This window comes from Schistocerca nitens, chromosome 2 (assembly GCF_023898315.1).
Source record: "Schistocerca nitens isolate TAMUIC-IGC-003100 chromosome 2, iqSchNite1.1, whole genome shotgun sequence".
NCBI classification, from domain to species: domain Eukaryota; kingdom Metazoa; phylum Arthropoda; class Insecta; order Orthoptera; family Acrididae; genus Schistocerca; species Schistocerca nitens.
Window position 1 is genome coordinate 727,961,437 of NC_064615.1, and position 21,412 is coordinate 727,982,848.

General features: G+C 38.0%; 1 protein-coding gene across 9 annotated transcripts in view; it reads left to right on the forward strand.

Annotated features, from left to right (window-relative positions):
- The window catches only part of LOC126236927 (zinc finger CCCH domain-containing protein 13-like), a 264,568-nt gene that overhangs the window by 217,395 nt on the left and 25,761 nt on the right, over positions 1–21,412 (forward strand). The window lies entirely within an intron of this gene.

The window sequence follows — 21,412 nt, forward strand, 5'->3', positions numbered from 1 at the left end:
AGAACCCTCTTTCCCTCACTGTCTCACATCCAAACCTGCAGTATCCTCTTCACCTTCTTACCTTATGCTCAACTTTTGGAAATGCCTTGCTGAAATTTGGTATTCTTCCTGGTAGTTGTAAGTTCATGTCAGTTTTAATGGGAATCAGAGCTGTTTTTATCTCTTGTTTGCTGTAGTTTGTGGACTGTACTCACACACGTAAATAGATTATACCTACAGGCAGCAGAAATTGACTAAGGGCCAAAACCAAGATCAGTTGTGAATATTGAGTTAACAGTAGCAGTGTTCCCTTTTTTTTAGAACTGTGGGACACAAATGTTGTGCTTGTTTAGTGTTCAGTATCTTGCGTGTAGAGATTGCTCTCGGGAGTGTAGTTAATCATGTATCTGCTATCTTTCTTATCTTCCCTATACCCCTTTGTCCCAGAAGCAAGAATGTTTGTTTTCAAAAGCTTGATATTTATTGTTGTCAGACCTGCCCCAGTTTCTGCTGTTACCTGGGTTAACTTTTTTGGGTTCTGTTAATAGCCTTTTTCTGTAACCTCCATCTTTAAAAGACTGTAGCTTAGATTTCATTCCTGTTCAGCATGAATAACTGCTTAAAGCATAGAGCTGAGCATGTTACAGTTTATGTTTCTGAATTTGGAACTTCCATTTAAATTGGTTTCACTATTCTTTTTTAAAATAACAAATGAATTATTCCAATTTGGTACACTAAGTAAGTGACAGCTACTCACAAACTTCAGAATTTTAACACTGCTTCTTATTGCCAGTACTTTTTTTTTTTTTAAATACATGTCTGTTTCAATTGAGAGATGTGAAACAGAGTGTTTTGGCAGAAAAGGAAGAGTGAGTTTCAGATACAAGTGAAAATTAAGCTCTCTTGTATGTCACACTTCTATTATTTGTGAACTCATTCTTCACAGAATAATTTCTTCTTATAGAAATTACGCTTCTTATTATGGTTACATTTTGAGATTTTTTGACTGTGCAAAAGCTCACCCAGTCCACAAATATTGTTTTGATTGTCTTGTTTTCAAGTGAAGTTAAGGGGTTGACATCTATATTGGCTGTGTTTAGTAGATTCTGCTAACCAAAACTTCAAGAAATTACGGGAAAACTCAGTAAATTATTCTCTCAATCTTTTATGAGTCTCTCCCGCTTTCATATGTAATTATCACCAGTCATTCAGCAATCTTACTCTGTTACACACACACACACAACAGAAGTTTTGCTTTGCACACCCTGTTTGGTCAGCCCATTATGACAGTAGCTCCAAAAAACTTTGATATTTATCCAGGCGTAAGAAGCTATGAATGTCCAAACTCAAGTCATAGAGCTCTTGTAAATCAGTAAACCATAATGTATGAAGTATGAGTTAACACTTGATTATAAGCCAAGTTTTTTTGAAAGGATTGTGCACCTGTAAATTTGTTGATGAGGGTGTCATCTATTATCCATTTAATAATGATTGATTCCTTGAATCAAGTCCACTTTGTGGATCCATTATATTAAGAAACAACAATGGAAAGTATAGATTTTTGCTCACCACCTAGAAGAGTTGTTGAGTCACAGATGGGCACAATGAAATAGATTGCTACAGTATTAAGCTGTCAGTCAGAGACCTTCTTCTGAAACAGAAAATACACACATTAATACAACCACAACCGACACACACATGGCCACTGTCTCTGGGCACTAGGGTCCAACTGCAACTTTGTCTGATGTGAGCAGCAATTGGGTGGGGTACATGGTGAAGGTAAGGAGTGTGCAGAGGGGGAGGGATAGCAGATTAGAGATAGGGAAAGAGTCTGTGCTGCTTGTAGGACATGTGTGGTTCAGGGACATGGTGGGGATAGGCTGCTAGGTGCAGTTCTGGGAGGGTGGGCCGATAGGAAGGGGCGAGGGGCAGAGGAGAGAAGTAGAGGAGGGGACAGACTAGTAGGAGCATTGATGAACACGGGTGTAGTGCTGGAGTGGGAGCAGGAAAGCAAATAGATGGGTGGAGTACAGGGACTAGCGAAGGTTGAGTCCAAGGAGGTAATGGGAATGTAGGATATGTTGTAGGAAGAGTTCAGAAAAGGTGGTGTTGGTAGGAAGAGTCCAGATGACACAGGTTGTGAAGCAGTTGTTAAAGCGAAGCTCATTATGTTGGGCAACATATTCCACTACTGGGTGGTCCACCTGTTTCTTGGCCATATTTTGGTGGTGGCCATTCATGCAGACAGGCATGCCATGCCCACGTAGAAAGAAGCACAGTGGCTGCAGCTTAGTTTGTACTCATATGGCTGGTTTCACAGGTAGGCCTCCTTTGGACAAAAGAGGAAATGTTTGTGACAGGGCTGGAGTATATGGTAGTTGGAGGAATATGATACAGGTTTTGCATCTAGATGCCATGAGGCAATAGGCTGGTAGCAGGGGTGGAATAGGGATGGACAAAGATATTGCATATGTTTGTTGGGTGCAGAGTAACCACATTGAAAGGGGTGGTGAGAATAGTGAGCATGGCAAGAGATAATCGAAACCCTGGTGGAGAACTGGATTCTGTTGCTGTAGTCCTGGCTGGTACTAGGTCATGAGAGCAGTGCCCCTGTGTTGCCGGGCAGTGGGTTTGTAGGTGGTGGTAAGTGACTGGAGAGACAAGGCATAGGAATCTTTTTCTAGACAAGGGTTTGGGGGGGGGGGGGGAGGATTTTGGCCTATGGAGACCTCATTGAGGTGATTTGCATATTTGGAAAAGGGTTACTCATTACTGCAGATAACAGTGACCATGGGTAGTTAGGCTGTGTGGAAGGGACTACTTGGTGTGGAATGGGTGGATGAAGAGGAGGAAGTATTGTTGATGGTTGGTAGATCTGATGTGGATGGCAGTACTGATGTGGCCATGCTTGAGATGGAGGTTGACCCCAAGAAATATGGCTTGTTGGGTTGAGGAGGACCAGGCGTAGCAAATGGGAGAGAAGATTCAGGATATAACGACCCTGTCGGTATTCCTCCAGGCTTGGTATATTGGGTCACAGTCTCTTCTTACTTTTCGAACAAACATTCCATGCAAGTAACCTCATTAAATAATTCCTCCGGGGATAGTGTGATTACTGTTTCAAGTGAGAATATCAGTTGTTTAGGGGCCACAAATTGTAATTTATCCAAACATTCGGTAAAAATGAACACCTTTGGCAACATTCAGTATTTCAATCTATATGCCACAATTTGCTGCCAATTGCTTACCACACTGAAACTCAAGCAACAACTGATCACAGTGTGGACATGCTATAAAAGCATTAAGGCTGCTACTGACCAGTGCCGACAAATGTGATACCTTAGCTCAGCTGCCTTTGTCCTGGCTTAGAGCCCAACTACAAGTAACTTGCACCACAACAGTAACTGGTCCCCAATGTATTGCCAACAAGCAGAGATTAACGTATACTGGTAGCTATGGCTACAATACGCTCAATGGAGAAATTTCTCTCTCTCTCTCTCTCTCTCGCCACACACACACACACACACACACACACACTGCCATGTGAGGACACTGTACCCTCACAACGAGGAATGTGAACAGGGTGCACTCACCATTGGACCAGATGATGAAGATGTCATCAGTGGATCTGAACCAGATGAGCGCATTGGGATTCTGGATGGTCCATGAACAGCTTGGCTTAGGGTGGTGCCATCTTGGTGCCCATTGCTGTACCACAGATTTGTTTGTAGGCGATGATGCTTTCAAAGGAGAAGTAATTGTTAAGTGGGGATATAGTTTGTCATGGTGACCAGAACATTGTTAATTTACTTTTTGTCATGATGATTGATGAAGTATCTTCTTTGATTTTGTGTATGAATTCTTGTTGAAAATTGACTGTGCCTGGAAAATATTCCTGAGAAGGTGTACTTTATGAGATATTTTGAATAGTCATGAAAGTCAAACCATGTTTTGAAAATAACTTCCTGTGTACAATTAAAAGACAGAATTTTTCTCTTTATATTCGCTGATTTTTGTGTAAAGAGAAGAGTTCTGTCTTTAAATTGTACACAGGAAGTTATTTTCAAAACATGGTTTGACCTTCAAGACTCTTCAAAGTATCTGATAAAGTACATCTTCTCAGGAATATTTTCCAGGTACTGTCAATTTTCAACGAAAATATAATATTCATATACAAAAGCAAAGAAGATACTTCATCAATTATCATGACAAAAAGTAAATAAACAATGTTCTGGTCACCATGACCAACTATATCAAAGACAGGACACTTCTCTTTATATTCACTAATTTTTTTGTGCTCAGCAATTTAACATAATGAAAAATGCAAGGCCCTGCTATTCAGTGATCATCATATGTATTGCAGTGAAGAAAACATCTTTATTTAGCATGTGCTTTTGTCAAAAATGTCACGTATGTGATTATGAAAAATTGTCAGGTTTATAGGTAACAAATTTGTAAAGCTTTCACTTACTGATTGCAGTCAATGAGAGGCTGTAGTTGAGTGTAGTTGTCAAAACAGTTTGCTGCAATTAAAGTAACATGTGACAAGTTTACTCTGCCAGCAAGGAATGGCAGCTCTGTTCTTGTGTGTTATTGCAATTTTCTTTGCATTCAGTGGTCATTGCTATTCTAGGCAGCAAGGTGCCAACATTTATAAATATGTGAAATACAGCTCTTAATAAGTGTGTAACTGTGTTGTACACCAGGTAAAAGTAAATGAGAAATGGAACTGTCTTATGCAGTCACTATCTAGTATAAGTTTGGCAGGACAAAGTGGTGATTTAAAATAGACTAAAAAACTAATTTTTGCTGTTGCCTGTGATCTCATCAATTAAAAGTTATTGAAATCATACTTGCAGGCATATAATTACTTACTTGTCTAATTTCACAAAAATCTATTTATTGTGGACGTTGCTCTTATACACACACACACACACACACACACACACACACACACACACTCATATTCTCTTTCAGGTGACATTAGAACCATAATAATTATTTCTGATAGCCCATTAAATTCTTCATTATTTCTCAGCCATATGTCAGAAAAACAATTCAATATCCTACAATAATGAACTGGATGTTGAGCTCATGTAGTTGAAAAGATGTTGTATTTCTCATCTTAGATCTTCAGCACTCAGTGTCCTGGTTACATACATTATGCTGTGAAAGTACAGTAGTACAGTATATTGTAGGATGACACAGGTGTTTCAGTTATGTTATATTTATATCATTCCTACTGTGTGTTATCTAAATAATTCGTTGATGTACAGCATGTACCACGTACACATGAATAACCTGCACATATTTTTTCCCAGATTTAAGGACAAAAAAGTGGACTGCGTGGATTAATTGCTATATGGTTGGTATTACTCCACCTCCAACAATAGGGCCCATTATATTGTAATGTTATTGTGGTCTCAGTCTGTGGTGCATCAATAGCATGCTATAAGTGAAGTATTAACCACAGTTTAACTTCTTACAAGTTATTATTGCTCGTATACAGCTAAATAAACACTTAACTAAGAATCCGAAATGCTATTACACATATTCCAATAGATGTTACTCACTTCCATTAATTCACGAGAAACTCTACATTATGCTTTTGTCGCCATTCATTGATACTGCCCTACTTCCATTTCATAGGTAGATTTCAAGATGCTGACTTTATCATTATTTGATCTTCAACACTAACATATCTGTTGATTAATTCAAGAAGTTACTGTATGTAAGGTTGACCTCAGTTCCATCCAATGAATTTGTGATACCACATTTTTTGAAGGATTTTTCACAAACCAGTGGTACCAGAATGGAGTTCCATGCACATTTCACCCACTCACAAATCTGGGACATATCCAGCCACTTTGATTTTTTTGCTCAGCATGAACTTGTGTTTTTCATCGGCTATACGTTGTTTCAGTTCAGTGATTTATACACACTTCTAATCGTTGCAAGATGGATAATGACCAAGTCAGTTTTCCCTTTTTGTAACTTTCTTTGCACTTCCTCAGTTCTGTGTCCGTGAAAGCTGCCCGGGACCAGTATGTTTAGTGAATTCACTAATGCACCAGCGTGACATTGCCAAACATGCATCACGAATTGAACCACTAGGTCATTGTCCATCCGCTCTTTTGGATTCACTCTCACCATTGTGCCCTTGCCTGGTATATGTGGAATAGTTTCCCATTTTAATATCATGGAAGTTACACACAGCATCACTGTACATCATTGCTTCTCTTTGCTGACAGTTTGTACCAGAACACTAGATTCTCCTTTCCTGTCCCTGGTATTGTTGAGCAGCATCTCAAAATAGACAGGCATTTGATTTGTGTTACCAATTTGTAGTAATATGTCAGAATATTCACAGCACAAATTTATCATCTAGCAATGAAAATTCATTACTTTTCATTGTAATTGCCTGGAAGCCGTAGAGTGACGATAGTTTTCCTCTGGAAGCCTAAACCATTGGGACTAGAAAAGGTGCATTTCAGTAGTCACTATGCATGCTTATTGTTGCTTCTCATCTACATGATTACAGAGCCTTTTTTCAAGGTTTGGATGCTTCACTTTTTATCTGTGAAATACCTGGTGATTACTGTTATTTTTTGAACCCACATTTTGTTTTTTCACCAGTCACAAATACAACCCTCACTTACATCATACTTTCTTCCTGCTGCATGGTTTCCAATGTTCCCTGTTTCTTCCATAATTTTAAATTTTTCTTTAGTTTTTTATGAATGAGAATGAGAACTTGTAGTCATAACTAACAAGTTAATGTGTGGTTAATACTTCACTTCCAGTGAACTACTGATGTGACACAGACTGAGGTTGCAACAACGCTATAGTATAACGGAATCTGTCGTTGGAGGTTGAGCAGTACCAACTTTGTTACAACGAATCCGTGCACTCAGGTTTTTTGTCCTTAAATTCAGGAAAAAAAGATGTGCTGATTATTCACATATCTACAATAATAATTATAATGCTTGTGTTCATCTCCAAATGGCAATATGAATCACATTTTTGCTCATAAAACAGAAGTCAGTTTTTTGTATGAAGCCTTCCTTTAATCCAATTTGCCACTTTATAGTCCTGACACTTTTCATATACGCCACTATACAGTTTGTAATGGAGGGTATTTCAGTCACACGTTAGTAACTTTCTGTAGTATTTCATTTGTATATGGAGTGAGGGGAAAAAAAAGAATGTCTGTAATCATCAGTAAATATCCTGATCTCCCTTTAACTTATTTTTGTGAGTCTTATGCAAGATATTCAATGGAAGCACTTTTATTTTTGCGGTCCCTCTTTAAATACTGGTTCTCTAAATTTCTCCAACAGTGTTCTGCAAGAGCAACAATGCCTTTCTTCCAAGGATTCACATCCTGTGCTTCCCTCTTTAAATACTGGTTCTCTAAATTTCTCCAACAGTGTTCTGCAAGAGCAACAATGCCTTTCTGCCAAGGATTCACATCCTGTGCTTCCCTGATACACTTTCATAAAGATTTTCCTGATGTATTTCAATCCTAGGGGCATGCCTCTAGATTTGTTTTATGTATGCCTGTCATACCTATTTGATAATGACTTCAAACAGTTGAACACTAAGAACTGTTCATACTAGCATCTTGAAGCAGTTTTCTTTATAGGTGCACCACACTGTGCCCTGATTCCTCCCAAAAAATCTGAATCTTCCACTTCCTCCTCCACTATTGGATTAACGTGTTGGTCACATTTCAAACTGCTATGTGGCATTACTCCCAGGAATTGCAAACAGTGTAATAAATTCCAGGAATTTAGTGCTGATTTCTGTGATCAGTCACTGGGAGTGAACTGTCTGAAATACCTTCTATGATTAATCATTTATATATGTTTAGAACTTCAGTAGCATATATAAGAATATACAGCCTACAGTTGCAGGTTAACTTTATCGTTTACCTAGGTTTCAACGTTAGTAGTAACGTCTTCTTCAGAATCTGCAAAAAGTTAATATTATAATGTGCTAGTTAATTATATTAGATATGGTCATCCTACAGGATGCAACGTGTAATACTTACATAAAATATTATTTAAATGTTTGCCTAAACAAGCCATGTCCTAAGTCAACTTTATAAACCTTGATGCATAACCATAATGTTTTGTCACTTCTATTAAACAAGCTGTAGCAAATTCACTTTAAGCCCATTGTATGGGCCTCGTCGTGTGACTAGAGACTGCGGACCGCGAGGGCTTCGCAGTCTGCCTCACAGACGCATGCGCATGCGCGAGACGTATAGAATCAAACTCTTATTACGCATGCGTCAGATAACATTTTTGATATGAATATAATAGAGGGAAACATTCCACATGGGAAAATATATCTAAAAACAAAGATGATATGACTTACCAAATGAAAGCGTTGGCAGGTCGATAGACACACAAACATACACACAAAATTCTAGCTTTCGCAACCAACGGTTGCTTCATCAGGAAAGAGGGAAGGAGAGGGAAAGACGAAAGGATGTGGGTTTTAAGGGAGAGGGTAAGGAGTCATTCCAATCCCGGGAGCGGAAAGACTTACCTTAGGGGGAAAAAAGGACGGGTATACACTCGCGCACACACACACATATCCATCCACACATATACAGACACAAGCAGACATATTCAAAGACAAAGAGTTTGGGCAAGATGTGCTGGCCGTGCACCAAGGCATGTTTAGCCACAGGGTGATCCTCATTACCAACAAACACTGTCTGCCTGTGTCCATTCATGCGAATGGTCAGTTTGTTGCTGGTCATTCCCACATAGAATGCATCACAGTGTAGGCAGGTCAGTTGGTAAATCACGTGGGTGCTTTCACACGTGGCTCTGCCTTTGATCGTGTACACCTTCCGGGTTACAGGACTGGAGTAGGTGATGGTGGGAGGGTGCATGGGACAGGTTTTATACCGGGGGCGGTTACAAGGGTAGGAGCCAGAGGGTAGGGAAGGTGGTTTGGGGATTTCATAGGGATGAACTAACAGGTTACGAAGGTTAGGTGGATGGCGGAAAGACACTCTTGGTGGAGTGGGGAGGATTTCATGAAGGATGGATCTCATTTCAGGGCAGGATTTGAGGAAGTCGTATCCCTGCTGGAGAGCCACATTCAGAGTCTGGTCCAGTCCCGGAAAGTATCCTGTCACAAGTGGGGCACTTTTGTGGTTCTTCTGTGGGAGGTTCTGGGTTTGAGGGGATGAGGAAGTGGCTCTGGTTATTTGCTTCTGTACCAGGTCGGGAGGGTAGTTGCGGGATGCGAAAGCTGTTGTCAGGTTGTTGGTGTAATGGTTCAGGGATTCCAGACTGGAGCAGATTCGTTTGCCACGAAGACCTAGGCTGTAGGGAAGGGACCGTTTGATGTGGAATGGGTGGCAGCTGTCATAATGGAGGTACTGTTGCTTGTTGGTGGATTTGATGTCCGTCCACGGACATCTTTGTTTTTAGATAACATTTTTGCTATGAATTAATTTTATACTTTACTGTTGTAAGTTAATTACAGTATCCAGCATGACTACGTTATACATTCTACCACAGAGCCTTATAAACTGACCAACAAATCTCGTATGAACATCTGTAGGAAAGGTTCTATTATTACAGAAACTGTAATGGTCACATGCATTATGAATTATTGTAAACATAATATAGGCTGGAAGCCTTCGAAGTATACCCTATTTTGTAGATACAGTTGATCGTTCAGTAAATTGCCTCTATCTGTAATTAGGTGTGCATAAATTTGTAGTTCCTCAAGCGTGTTGAGTCTATATCCCTTAACTTCATGATGTAGTAGCTCTATGTCATGTAAAGGTTTAGGTGTATGAGCCATTTGCACCAGATGTTCCGCAAAGGCTGACCCCCGTGTTCCTACACCTGTATTGGAAGATGTTCTTTAACCTTACTGCTATATCTCTGCATGTTTGACCTATGTAATAATATGGGCAATCATCACACATAATCTTATATACGCCTGATTTCGCTGACTTATCACAGTCTTTCTCAAGGGTATGAACCAAATTTCGCTTTGAACTATTACTCGTCGAGAAGGAAATTTTAAAATCTGAATTTTTCAACAGGTGCACTATCTTGTAGGAGATGTTACCTATATAAGGAACTGACAACCATTTCTTGGTCTGATCTTGGGTTTGAGTATTTGTGTTTCCTAAAGTCGTTGTCCTTTTTCGCATTTTCTTATGATATAATTGCCTCACTATCTTTGGATCATAGCCATTATTCTGTGCAATACTCTCGAGAATTTGTAATTCTTTTTCGGGGTTGACATCCGACAACGGGATAGAAATCACCCGATGGATACTAGAATAGAAAAACACCATTTTATGCGCTTGGGGGTGGGTTCAATCGGCCGGGATGATGTTGTCTGAATAAGTTCCCTTCCGGAATATGTTGAACTCTATTTTAGCATCTTTAATAGTCAACGTTAAATCAAGATAATTTAGTGATCTTATGTGAATTTTATTTTTTCATGTAGACTGTTAAACGTTGCGAAAATTTGCTTTATTCCTTCTGGAGAGTTATTAACCAGTAGAAGAATGTCATCCATGTATCTCACATAAAAGATGATGTTGTTCACTAATTCCAGGTAATTTCGGAAAAAAACCAATTCCAGGGAATTTATAAAAATTTCAGACATGATACATGCAAGTGTACTCCCCATAGCTAGGCCGCATGGCTGTGAATATTATTTTTTATTGAATGAAAAATTATTGTATTTAAGAGTCGTTCTAAGAAGTAACATTAGCTCATCAATTTCTATGGTGGATAATTTTTTGTGGTACCTTAAGTTTTGTTCTATAATGTTCAAGGTCTGATCCACTGGTACGTTTGTGTACAAGCTAATGATGTCAAATAACACCAATTTGGTATTTTCGGAACATGTTACGGTTTTAAGTCTGTTGGCTAGGTCCACTGAATTTTTAATCGAAAAATTATTTTGAAACACGAAATATTCTTTAATTTTATAATGTAAGTGTCTTGCTAATTTATGATAAGCACTATTGGTACTATCCACAATAGGGCGGATCAGATGGGAAATTTTGTGGAGCTTAAATTGACTCAACGTCGGGGGCTTGGGGTTCATGTTTATCGATGCCTTTTTTCTAATTCTCCGATCAACTTCTTAGTATTGCTAAGACTCGCTCTAATATCCCTCTGTATGGCGGGCGTTGGGTCTACCTCTAGTGGTATGATGCCATTCTCTTCAAAGAACATTTCCGTTTTCTGAATATATTCTTTTTTTGTAGAAATGATAGTCATGTTCCCCTTATCGGCCTTAGTTATTAGGGCTTCATTATTTCTTAGTTTTTCGTTAATGTTTTTAACATTGCACACATCTTTTGTGAACGTATTACTACCTAGACACTCTTTTTGTATTATTTTACAAGCATCGTAAGCAAGCCTCGTTTGGGTACTTTTATCTGCTTTACCGCTATCAGGGCCAACCTTAAGATCCACTACCGAAGATTTTGAGACTACTTTTCCTCCAAGAACATAATAGCATTCAAAGTAATATGCATCTGTTGTTTTACCTTTTTTAATAAATTGGATTGACCTGAGCTCTTTATTCAGTCATGGAGAACTATTTACTGCACAGCAGATTCAGGATAAATACGAGCTGGGAGTGGTTCTAATTTTACAATACATTAAATCTAAAATCTTTTAGAAATTTTGCAACTGCCCAGTGCCTTGTTCATTTTGAGTAATCTTAATTGGTTTACAATGTAAAAATTTCTTACTTTAATACCACCTAGTCATTAGTTTCTGCAGCAGTCAAAATGAGGTACAATAACAGCATCATGACTTGGTGATGCCTTTTAAATATTTCAATTTTTTGTCCCTTGTGTCTTCATTTGATCTGAAAAGAACTGTATGTAACATTTTGACCCATTCACTGAATTTGTGTGAAACCAGAACTTTCTAGGGTTTTCCGACAGATCTTGTACTGTGATCTGACTGTGAATATTGTTGTAGATTTCCCACATAGTCCTTTTTGCAATTACACAGATTGCCATTAAATCTTATCCAACAGATTCCTTGCATTCTCCTTTGTAATGAGAGTGTAGTAGTCGTAGTTTTTGCAGTACAAAGAATACTATTCAACAATGTGAGGTCTCTGCCATCATTTATTATCTTACATAGTCTTGTAGACGATAGTACAATTGAACTTATTTTACTGATGTGCTTCTGTTCCAGTGTCTCTTCATCTTCTTTTTTGTTTGTAATTCATATTTCATGAAGATCTTTTCCAGTTTCATGTACCCAATTGTTTTTAATTTCCATTGAGAGGACAAGGTAGAGATCCTTTTGGTCAGTTTATTTTCATTCATTCTGAGGAAGTAGCCATAAAATTTCATTATTCTTTGCCTCCAAATTTTGATACGATTCATTAGAGTTTCATCTCGTCCAGATTCCGTCAACAACAACAGGACCAAAATTTTCCTTAGTATTTTCCTTTTTTCTCATTCTGCATATTTAGTTAATGGTCTGTATCCAATGGTTACAGTCTCTGATGCATGTAACACATCTGGTTTGATTACTGTTTTGTAATGATTTAATTTTGCATTATGAGATATTGATTTTTTTATTGCACCTATTTGATGCAACTCTGTAGGTTCTTTGTAATTAATTGATTGTCTCTCTGTTTGTTTCACAATGTAATCAAGAGGCTTGGATGATTTCTTCTAGATATTTAAATTTAGATACGTGAGATATTTTGCTGGACTGTGTGAACAAGGGTTGTCCATCTAAGAACTAAGGGAAACCTTCCATGTATTGAGTTTTCTCGTAAGAAACTTTTAACTCAACTTTTAGTTGCTATTTAATGTCTTTTTTCGTGAAAGTTAATCACTTCTTCTCTGTTGCTTGAAAAGATCCTAGATCGCCTGCATAAATTAAACATGGTAAATGAATTTTAGTTTTGCATAGTCCTTTCTCCAATTCCCTAATTATCTCTTCTAATAGTCTGTATGACTGTTGGACCCCTGTTTTTATGTCAAAAGGTTCAGACTTTTGCATGGAAATTTAACTTTTGAGCTGGTATCAGTTAATACTTGTTTAAACAAATGTCTTTTCTTTCTATCCACTGTAAACTCTTCAGGTGTATTAGACAGTGTACATTTATCTATTGAATCATATATTTTTTGAAGTCTACAAAGGTGATCACTGTTCGTCTGTGATTTAGTCAATAATTTGTTGGTCATTTTCTTTGATACATGCATGTTTCATTCCATCCGAATTTTCCAGTATCTTTCATTCATTCTGATCTTTTCCAGCTTTCCTCATCTGCAAATACCCTTTTCTCTGTAGCAGAGGTTGAAAATACCACTTCAGTTGTAAATTACTTTATTTTCACCCGACCGGTTTCAGACTGTTATAAGCCCATCCTCAGGTGTCGTTTCATAGGCAGCACACCGCGCCTGGTACACACGGCACTCGGGGACCACAGCACAGCTACGACACCTGAGGATGGGCTTATGACAGTCTGAAACCGGTCGTGTGAAAATAAAGTAATTTACAGTTGAAGTTGTGTTTTCAACCTCTGCTATAATGCTCAGTTGCGGATATTTGTCCAACAGGATTGTTTGCCTTTTCACTGTTTTCGTTTGTCTATTTTTGCTTTAAACCTCATTTTCTTGTTTTTCAGTTTGTGGTGATTTTCTGTTTTATTTTGCAGATCATCCAAGCTTATTTTTAGTTCTCCCATATCATCTCTAATTTCCTTCGTCCATCTTACTTGTTGTTTCAACAGGGTGTATACGACCCGGGAGATCTGGGAAAAACCCCGGGAATTTTTTCATCCAGGAGAAAACCGGGAAAAACCCGGGATATTTTTAGAATTCCGGGAATTTTTCATTGTTTGAGTTTTCAGTTAAATTTTTGTAATTTTGACTGGTGAGAACCGATACTCTAACAAAGGATATTACTGTATCCGGCTACTGCAGAATAAGACTTCAACAATAAAACATAAACGAGAGAAAAAAACGAAAATAACTTAAATTGCAAAGGCAATGCGCCATATACAACAACGACACACAGTGCTCATGCAAGCGTCTGCCAATTGAAAACGTGTCAAAGGCTTTAAGAAGACTATGCAGTGCTTCGTAACAACAAATTGCCTCCAATGAGCCTGAAGTCGCAACTGTTTACATTCGATTTGTTTTAGCAGTTACGCGCGGGCTCATGCCCATGCGCAGTTGAGTCACGTTTGAGCAGTGATTCTCCCGCTTCTGGCTACAGGAATGTTGCTGTTGGCTGTGCAAGCAGTCGCAGCAAGCAGCTAGATGCTACCGGAAAAAGGGGGCGCCAAATTCATATTCATTGGGGGGAAAAAAAACTTGTTTCACAAAGCGCCCAGCATCCAGCGCACGTTTGTCTATCGATTATTCACATTATTTTGAAACGTTTCCCTGTTGGTTTTTGAACATTTTTGAACACATTTTAAGGTGATTTCTGAATGAATCATAAGTTGACTTCTGAATGCATGCGTCGTGTACGTGCCGTTTCTGTCAGGAGAATCCTCGTTGCATCTAGAAATAAACTTTCCGCAGACAACAGGGGACAGGGCTATGCGAGCTGAGCTGAGGGAGTAAAGCCGAACGGATGAATGCCAATCGCTGTCTGATTATGTGGTTGATTGGGTTTGTGAATGATCAGAATTGTTATAATTACTAGCGAAATCCATAGATTCAGACTACCAGAATGGAAATAAACGACTAACAGGAATAACAGGTCAGAAAGATTACGCATTATCTTCTCGGTGTATCCAAGAAAATGAAATTTTGACAGAAAATTTTTGGCCAGATCGCTACACTAGTAAGGACCATTTTTACAGTCCCCGGCTAGCAGATGCGTAAGTTCTATTTAGGAATTAACGTGGAAAACGTGTTGTTCAAACACGTAATAACGCCTAACCGCGGGGTAACTAAACCTGTGATTCTGACAGGGTTAGTGAAGTTAATCGGCGAACAAATTTTGACAATGGCAGCAATAGCTATGGAATTGGTGATGACAAGATTGTTAGAACGAGGAAGGAGAAGAAACGGGGACATCACATAAATTATGGAAGAATAAGACGATTCCAAATTTATATAAAAATTTCATAATACTACTTTTCGATCTTATGCTTGAGAAGCTGGTGCGTATGAATCAAATGTGAAACTATTTCCTAACATAAAGCTTTTTGCTTGTAGTAGGCCTAATAGGCATTTGATGTTGGTACTTCGTGGATTATATTCTGTCGTGTTATGAAAATGGCCATTTGTGCCAAAACAATCTCGTTTATTTGGTGTGTTACAAAATTGCTGCCATATTAGAAAGGCCTATTTTGTTTTATCTAGCAGACAGTGACAAAATAGACGTAATAAGGTCAAGAAACCACACAAGTCTTGGGTATTATTTGTATTAACAGCTTTCAGTATTAGATGATGACATTTCGATTTTTCATGTAGCAAAACGTTTGAAGAACTTTGATGAGGTAATAGATTCTTTCGCAGAAAGGAAAGCACGCCATGTAAAGCTGTAGCAAGATTAGAGAGAAAAAAAATGCTAGGAGCTAAGGTTTGAAGAAATGTGTATTTCTTGCTTATCTCTTGTCAGTATTGGTTTTATATATCTTATATTTAATTTTATGTCACACAAAACAGCAAGTTATTAACTAATAGGCAATAAAGAGTTCAGATTTTCTGAAGAGTTCTTGTTCTCTCGATTACAAATAATCCCATCCGCTATTAATTGCGAGATTTTTTTAAAGAGGGACAGGCTGTCAAACCGGCCAACTGGGAGCAGGAGAGGCACCACAGGACATTTCAATGTTCACTCGCCTGAATATAGTTTGGATGTGCGGTAGAAAAATGCTTTATGAAGAGGCGTGGCACTGCACTTTGGCATACTTAAGACCAAATAATATGTCTTACATTTCCTCGAATACATATGTTTTATGTTTCAGACTTTTCAGAAAGATGTGCTACAAGATGAATGTAGTTTGAAAATTCGTTTTTTTTATTTTTTTAATATATAGTTTGACTCGGTTCGCAAATGTAGATCCAGGGCTGATGCGCAGAGCAGTCTGAGTTACAGTGGGTAGTCTCCACATGACCTGTGCTTACATTTAGTGATTTTGCTGTTTCCCCTTCGTTTACTGTCACGTCAAATGAAAACAAAATGGATATCTGTGGCCGGGAGCTATCAAGTGAATTAAAATACATTCACATAATTACTGAAGGCTAAAATATGTCATTAGTTTCAGATTTTATTTTATTTCCACCTTTCTGACAGTCAAGCATTAATCCCCTTGTGGAACAATGAAGTTATTTTTGTCTGTTTCCTGAAGAAATTTGACTTTTGTTAACCTTTTCCGCAGAGGCAGTCAATGTATTTGAAACGAAATGTTTAATTCCACAGTACTGGCTAGTTTCAACTGTTCGCTGCATTTCAAGTGCACGTTTTCATTTTCTAGCACGTATGGCATTATGTCATAATAAAGAACCAAACATGATACAATATAGTACTGGTCCTCCAAGAAAATTTACATCCCGAAAACCACACTGAAAAGCTTAATATCAGGTCGAGGTCTACATCATTGGGAATCCGGACATACGAATGTACACTTTAAGTATGCACTTTAAATGTGCACATTTTAATATTGTTCACGAAATTCCGATGCTCTTGCAGTATCCTTTGACGTCTTTTTTCTTTTATGACATAATGTATGATCTTTCAATGTTTTACACGTACGTACATAACGCGCTTCCTACGTCATGATAGCTACCCAAGCGCGGTGTCGTTTTCTGGCAACTGCTGAAACAAACCTATTTCTAACAGGTCGCGAGAAAATATTGCGAATAGTGGTTTGAAAAGCGTTACTTTCAAAGTAAATATCCTTTTACGTAAGTTGAACTATGTGCAAGAATGCATCATGAATTTATTAAATCACAGAACGTTTGACTCTCATTTAAAAATCAACTCTTTGATGACGCGCCATTTAGAAGGATTTCGAACCCTAAAGATCAGACATTTATGTCATTATTAAAAATTTTACTGGCACATTTGTGTGATATATCTTAAAGTGTAACACTCGCAAAAAACATCAACAGCATATGCGAAAGCTTAGCTTCGCTTTCAGCTTGAGAACAATATTATATGTGAAAACTTTGCTTTTCTTGTAACAACACTATGTATTTTAATTTAAACTATTAACTTTCCCCGCCGGCCGGAGTGGCTGAGCGGTTCTAGGCGCTACAGTCTGGAACCGCGCGACTGCTACGGTTGCAGGTTCGAATCCTGCCTCGGGCATGGATGTGTGTGATGTCCTTAGGTTAGTTAGGTTTAAGTAGTTCTAAGTTCTAGGGGACTGATGACAACAGCAGTTAAGTCCCATAGTGCTCAGAGCCATTTGAACCATTTTTTATTAACTTTCCCTGTTTGTGAGTTCGTGCTACATAACAGTGATGTTGCTGTTGGCTGACTACAACACGTGTCCTATGCTCTGAATATCCGCTGTCATCGGCTGGCGAGATCATGTGACATGAGCTACGAACGGCCTACCAGAGCGCATCGAAATCTCATTTTCAATTATACGGAAAGTAACATGCGGTGTTTGGTGGAATTCCAGTGTATACTTTTGTAATGCGAAAATACGCAGCGTACATGTTGCTGCACATCAAAAATGTTTCCAAAACGTGTCTTTTTTCCCTGAGTTTCGTTTTCTAAAGTGCCGGGATATTGTACGCCAGGGTATAAAACCATAACCATTCAAACGATTGATAAGGGAAAATATACTGTCACCCGGGAGAAACTGTATTTTTAACCGGGAAATCCGGGAATTTTTTTTCCTTGTCCACGTATACACCCTGTTAAAATTTCAGAGTTTATCTATAATTCTTCATGTTAATATGGTATTTGCTGTCCTCATGAGGCATCCAAAGAGAGATACTCATCTTGCATATACTATCTGTAATAGGCTTCAGTTTCCTGTTCACCATTGCATTTGGTGCTATCCTCCAATGTCCTTTTTAATATTTTTTATTTATTCATGTACTAGCTATTCTTTTCTCTGCTTTTAGTATTTTGCGACTCTGTTTCTCTGAGTGACTTTAAAAAGAGTCTCACTTGCATATGTTTCCTCTGGCTGAACCACCATCTCACAGTACTTTAATTTTCCTACCTGGAGTTTCCATTGTTCATTTTTGAGCCTTTATCATTTTAGTAGTCCTTTGTTGCCAAGCATATTTTTCGGTCAAATTTTGTGTAATAATTTCTCCTAGTTATTTAAACTATTTTTGTTTTTCTGTTGTTTCATTTTATTTGGTTTATTACTAGTGGGTCTGTTTCTATCATGTCAGGCTTTTCGAATGATATCTGGAGTTCTATTTTTTGTGCTATAATTTGTAGGCTTATTATTGATTTCTAGTTTCTTGTATGTTATTAGCTAGTAATACTGAGCCATCTAAAGATCCTGAGCAGTTTAAATTTATTTGATCTTTCTTGCTTCCAGTTTGTATTTTCTTAGTATTTTTCTTGTAGCATTCTCTTACCTAGTAACCAGAGCACAGTTGAAGAGTAGTGGTGGTAGACCATCACCCTGCCTTAGCCCAGTTTTAATAATAAACAGCTTAGATAGTTATCTGAATTTTTTTGGTGTTTATGACAGTTAATTTGGCCATAATTATTGATTTGTGGTGAAGTCCCAAATCCCTTAATATGTACATCAGTGAAGATGTGTGGATATAATAAGCTTTTTTGAAGTCTACACGTCTTGTTGTTTTCGTCGTCTTTTGTGGACAACCATTGCTAATTTTAAAGTCATTATCTGTTCTGAACAGCTTGTGCAGGGTCTGAATCATCCTTGGTAGTCTCCTAGCTCCAGTTCATGTTGATCTTTACATTGATTGTACAGAATTATTGACAAGGCTTTATATGTGCAATCCAAGAGGGAGATCCCTCAGTAGTTATCCATTTTTTTTTCTCCTTTTTGAGTAATGGATGTATTATATCCATAGTCCCATGTTCTGGAAGCTCTTCTTTGTTCCAGATTTTCACCATGCAATGATGTAATGATGTCTTTGGTGGTTCTGCTGTATGTTTCCAGAGTTTTGCAATGTTTAATCATCTCCACATGCTTTGTAATTCTTGAGCTCTCTCAAAGCTTTGTAGACTTCATGGAATGTTGGTGGGTTTATATTTTATAGTGTTGGTTTTATTGTGGTTTCCGTGTTTATTTGAAGAATTGTTGGGGGATCTTCACAATTTAGTAGTATGTTAAATGTTTCTGTTGAACTGTCTGTATTTCCTCTGTTGCTATGACCATCTTATTGTTTTTATTTTTTAGCATTAATTTTGAAGGATCATATCTTTGGAGTTGCCTGCCCAAAATCTTGTGGTAATCTTGTGGGTTTGTTTTCTTATTATTTGTTTCAATCGCCGGCCGAAGTGGCCGCGCGGTTCTGGCGCTGCAGTCTGGAACCGCGAGACCGCTACGGTCGCAGGTTCGAATCCTGCCTCGGGCATGGATGTGTGTGCTGTCCTTAGGTTAGTTAGGTTTAACTAGTTCTAAGTTCTAGGGGACTAATGACCTCAGCAGTTGAGTCCCATAGTGCTCAGAGCCATTTGAACCATTTGTTTCAATCATTAAAGGTATATCTTTTTGGTACTATCGTTTAATCCTCCTAATTATTTTATTGCTTATCTTTCTTTGCTTTGTGAGTTCCTGTTGTGATTTGCCTGTTTTTTGCCTCTGTTATCTCAACCGGGCTTGCTGTCCGTCTTCTGCTGTTTTCTCACATTCTTTCTTCCACCATTGGTGTAATTTCTTTGGGTGTCTTGGGGCAATTTGTTCAGCTATTTGTTTCAATTGAGGAATTATTTCCTCTAGATGATCTGTTACATTTATATTCCTAGTCTGTTGTTTATCAGTTTGAGGGGCATTGGTTGTCTTCTTTTTTGGCTGGAATTTTTTTTACAATTGAGTGAATTTAATTTTTTTAACAAATAATGATCTGACCTGGTGTCTGGTCCTCTCAGAACTATCACATTGTAAATTTCACTGTTGTCAGTTCTTATCCATGCAAACATGATCCAATTGCCATTCTCCTTTTTTTTCAGTCTGGTTGTTTTCAGGTTTTGAGTTTATTTGGTCTTCTGAAGATGCTGACTTTGAGAGATCATGTCATGGCTTCTACAGAATCCAACTAGTTTTATGCCATTCTTGTTTGTACTGGTCAGTCAATAACATCTCTGTATATATTTTCCCTTCTTAACTGCCATTAAAGTTTCCATTTACCCTTTCACTTCTACAGTTGTGCTCTTTGCATTCTGTCCTGAGGCAGCTTTTGTTATGACTGTTCTGCTCTCCAAATGCTGGCTGTTGCCTGTGCTGAGAGGTGGTGCTCCAGTCGGTGTAAAACACTTATCCAATTTTTGAAAACTATGTAGTGAAAAAAATTTGGTTTTTGTGCATCTTCCAATCTGATATTGCCACTCGATAAAGAACTGAATTTATTTTTGTTATCCATTGTACTTATTGTGGTGCATTAAATTAAGTAAAACATTGCATGAAATTTTAAAGAGTTTGCAGAGGTGAATAATAATCATAAACTTTGCGTATGGTGGATTTTGGCTCATATGTTGCAGTGAATAAAATGTAGATAAGATATTGAAATTTTATTTGAGACCAGAATGATCCCTCATTTCATTCTCGATTGATAGGGTTTTGTATCCAAAGGATGGTTGGGCACGACACATCCTAGTTCCACCCATGCGGAGTTGCTGGCTACTGTTAAATACTTATAATCCATTTTTAATAAAACTGTTACACGAAAAGATTTGATTTTTGTACATCGTGAAGTCTGATATCTTAATTTGGTAAAGGATTGAATTGATTTTCATTATATGGCATAGTTACAGTGCTGCAACAAATTGAGGAAAAAAGTTCATGAAATTTTAAAGATTTTGCAAAGATAAAAATGCATTGTATAAACTTTGCATATGGGTGACTTCAGCTTGTGCAGAACAGTGAATGAAATGTAGATAAGGCATCAACATTTTGTTTAAAATTGAGAGCAGAAGGATTTCTCATTTTGGCTCGAGCTACTGGGTTTTATATCTGAAGGAAGGTTCCACACTACACACCCATTCATCTCTATGCACACATTGTGAATCATGTGGTCATAACAATCATCATATCTCATAAATGATTCAAGATATTGATTTTTTTTTTCATATAATAGCATGAAGTGAGACACATATGCTGTATGATAAATACACAAAACTTTTTTATGCACCAATACAAAACTAACTCGTCTGCAGCAGTGAGAGGTTGGTAGCTCAGGACACACACACACACACACACACACACACACACACACACATATATATACGTTGCTGTCTGATCTAAAAGCTCCCAAAATCCATCCACA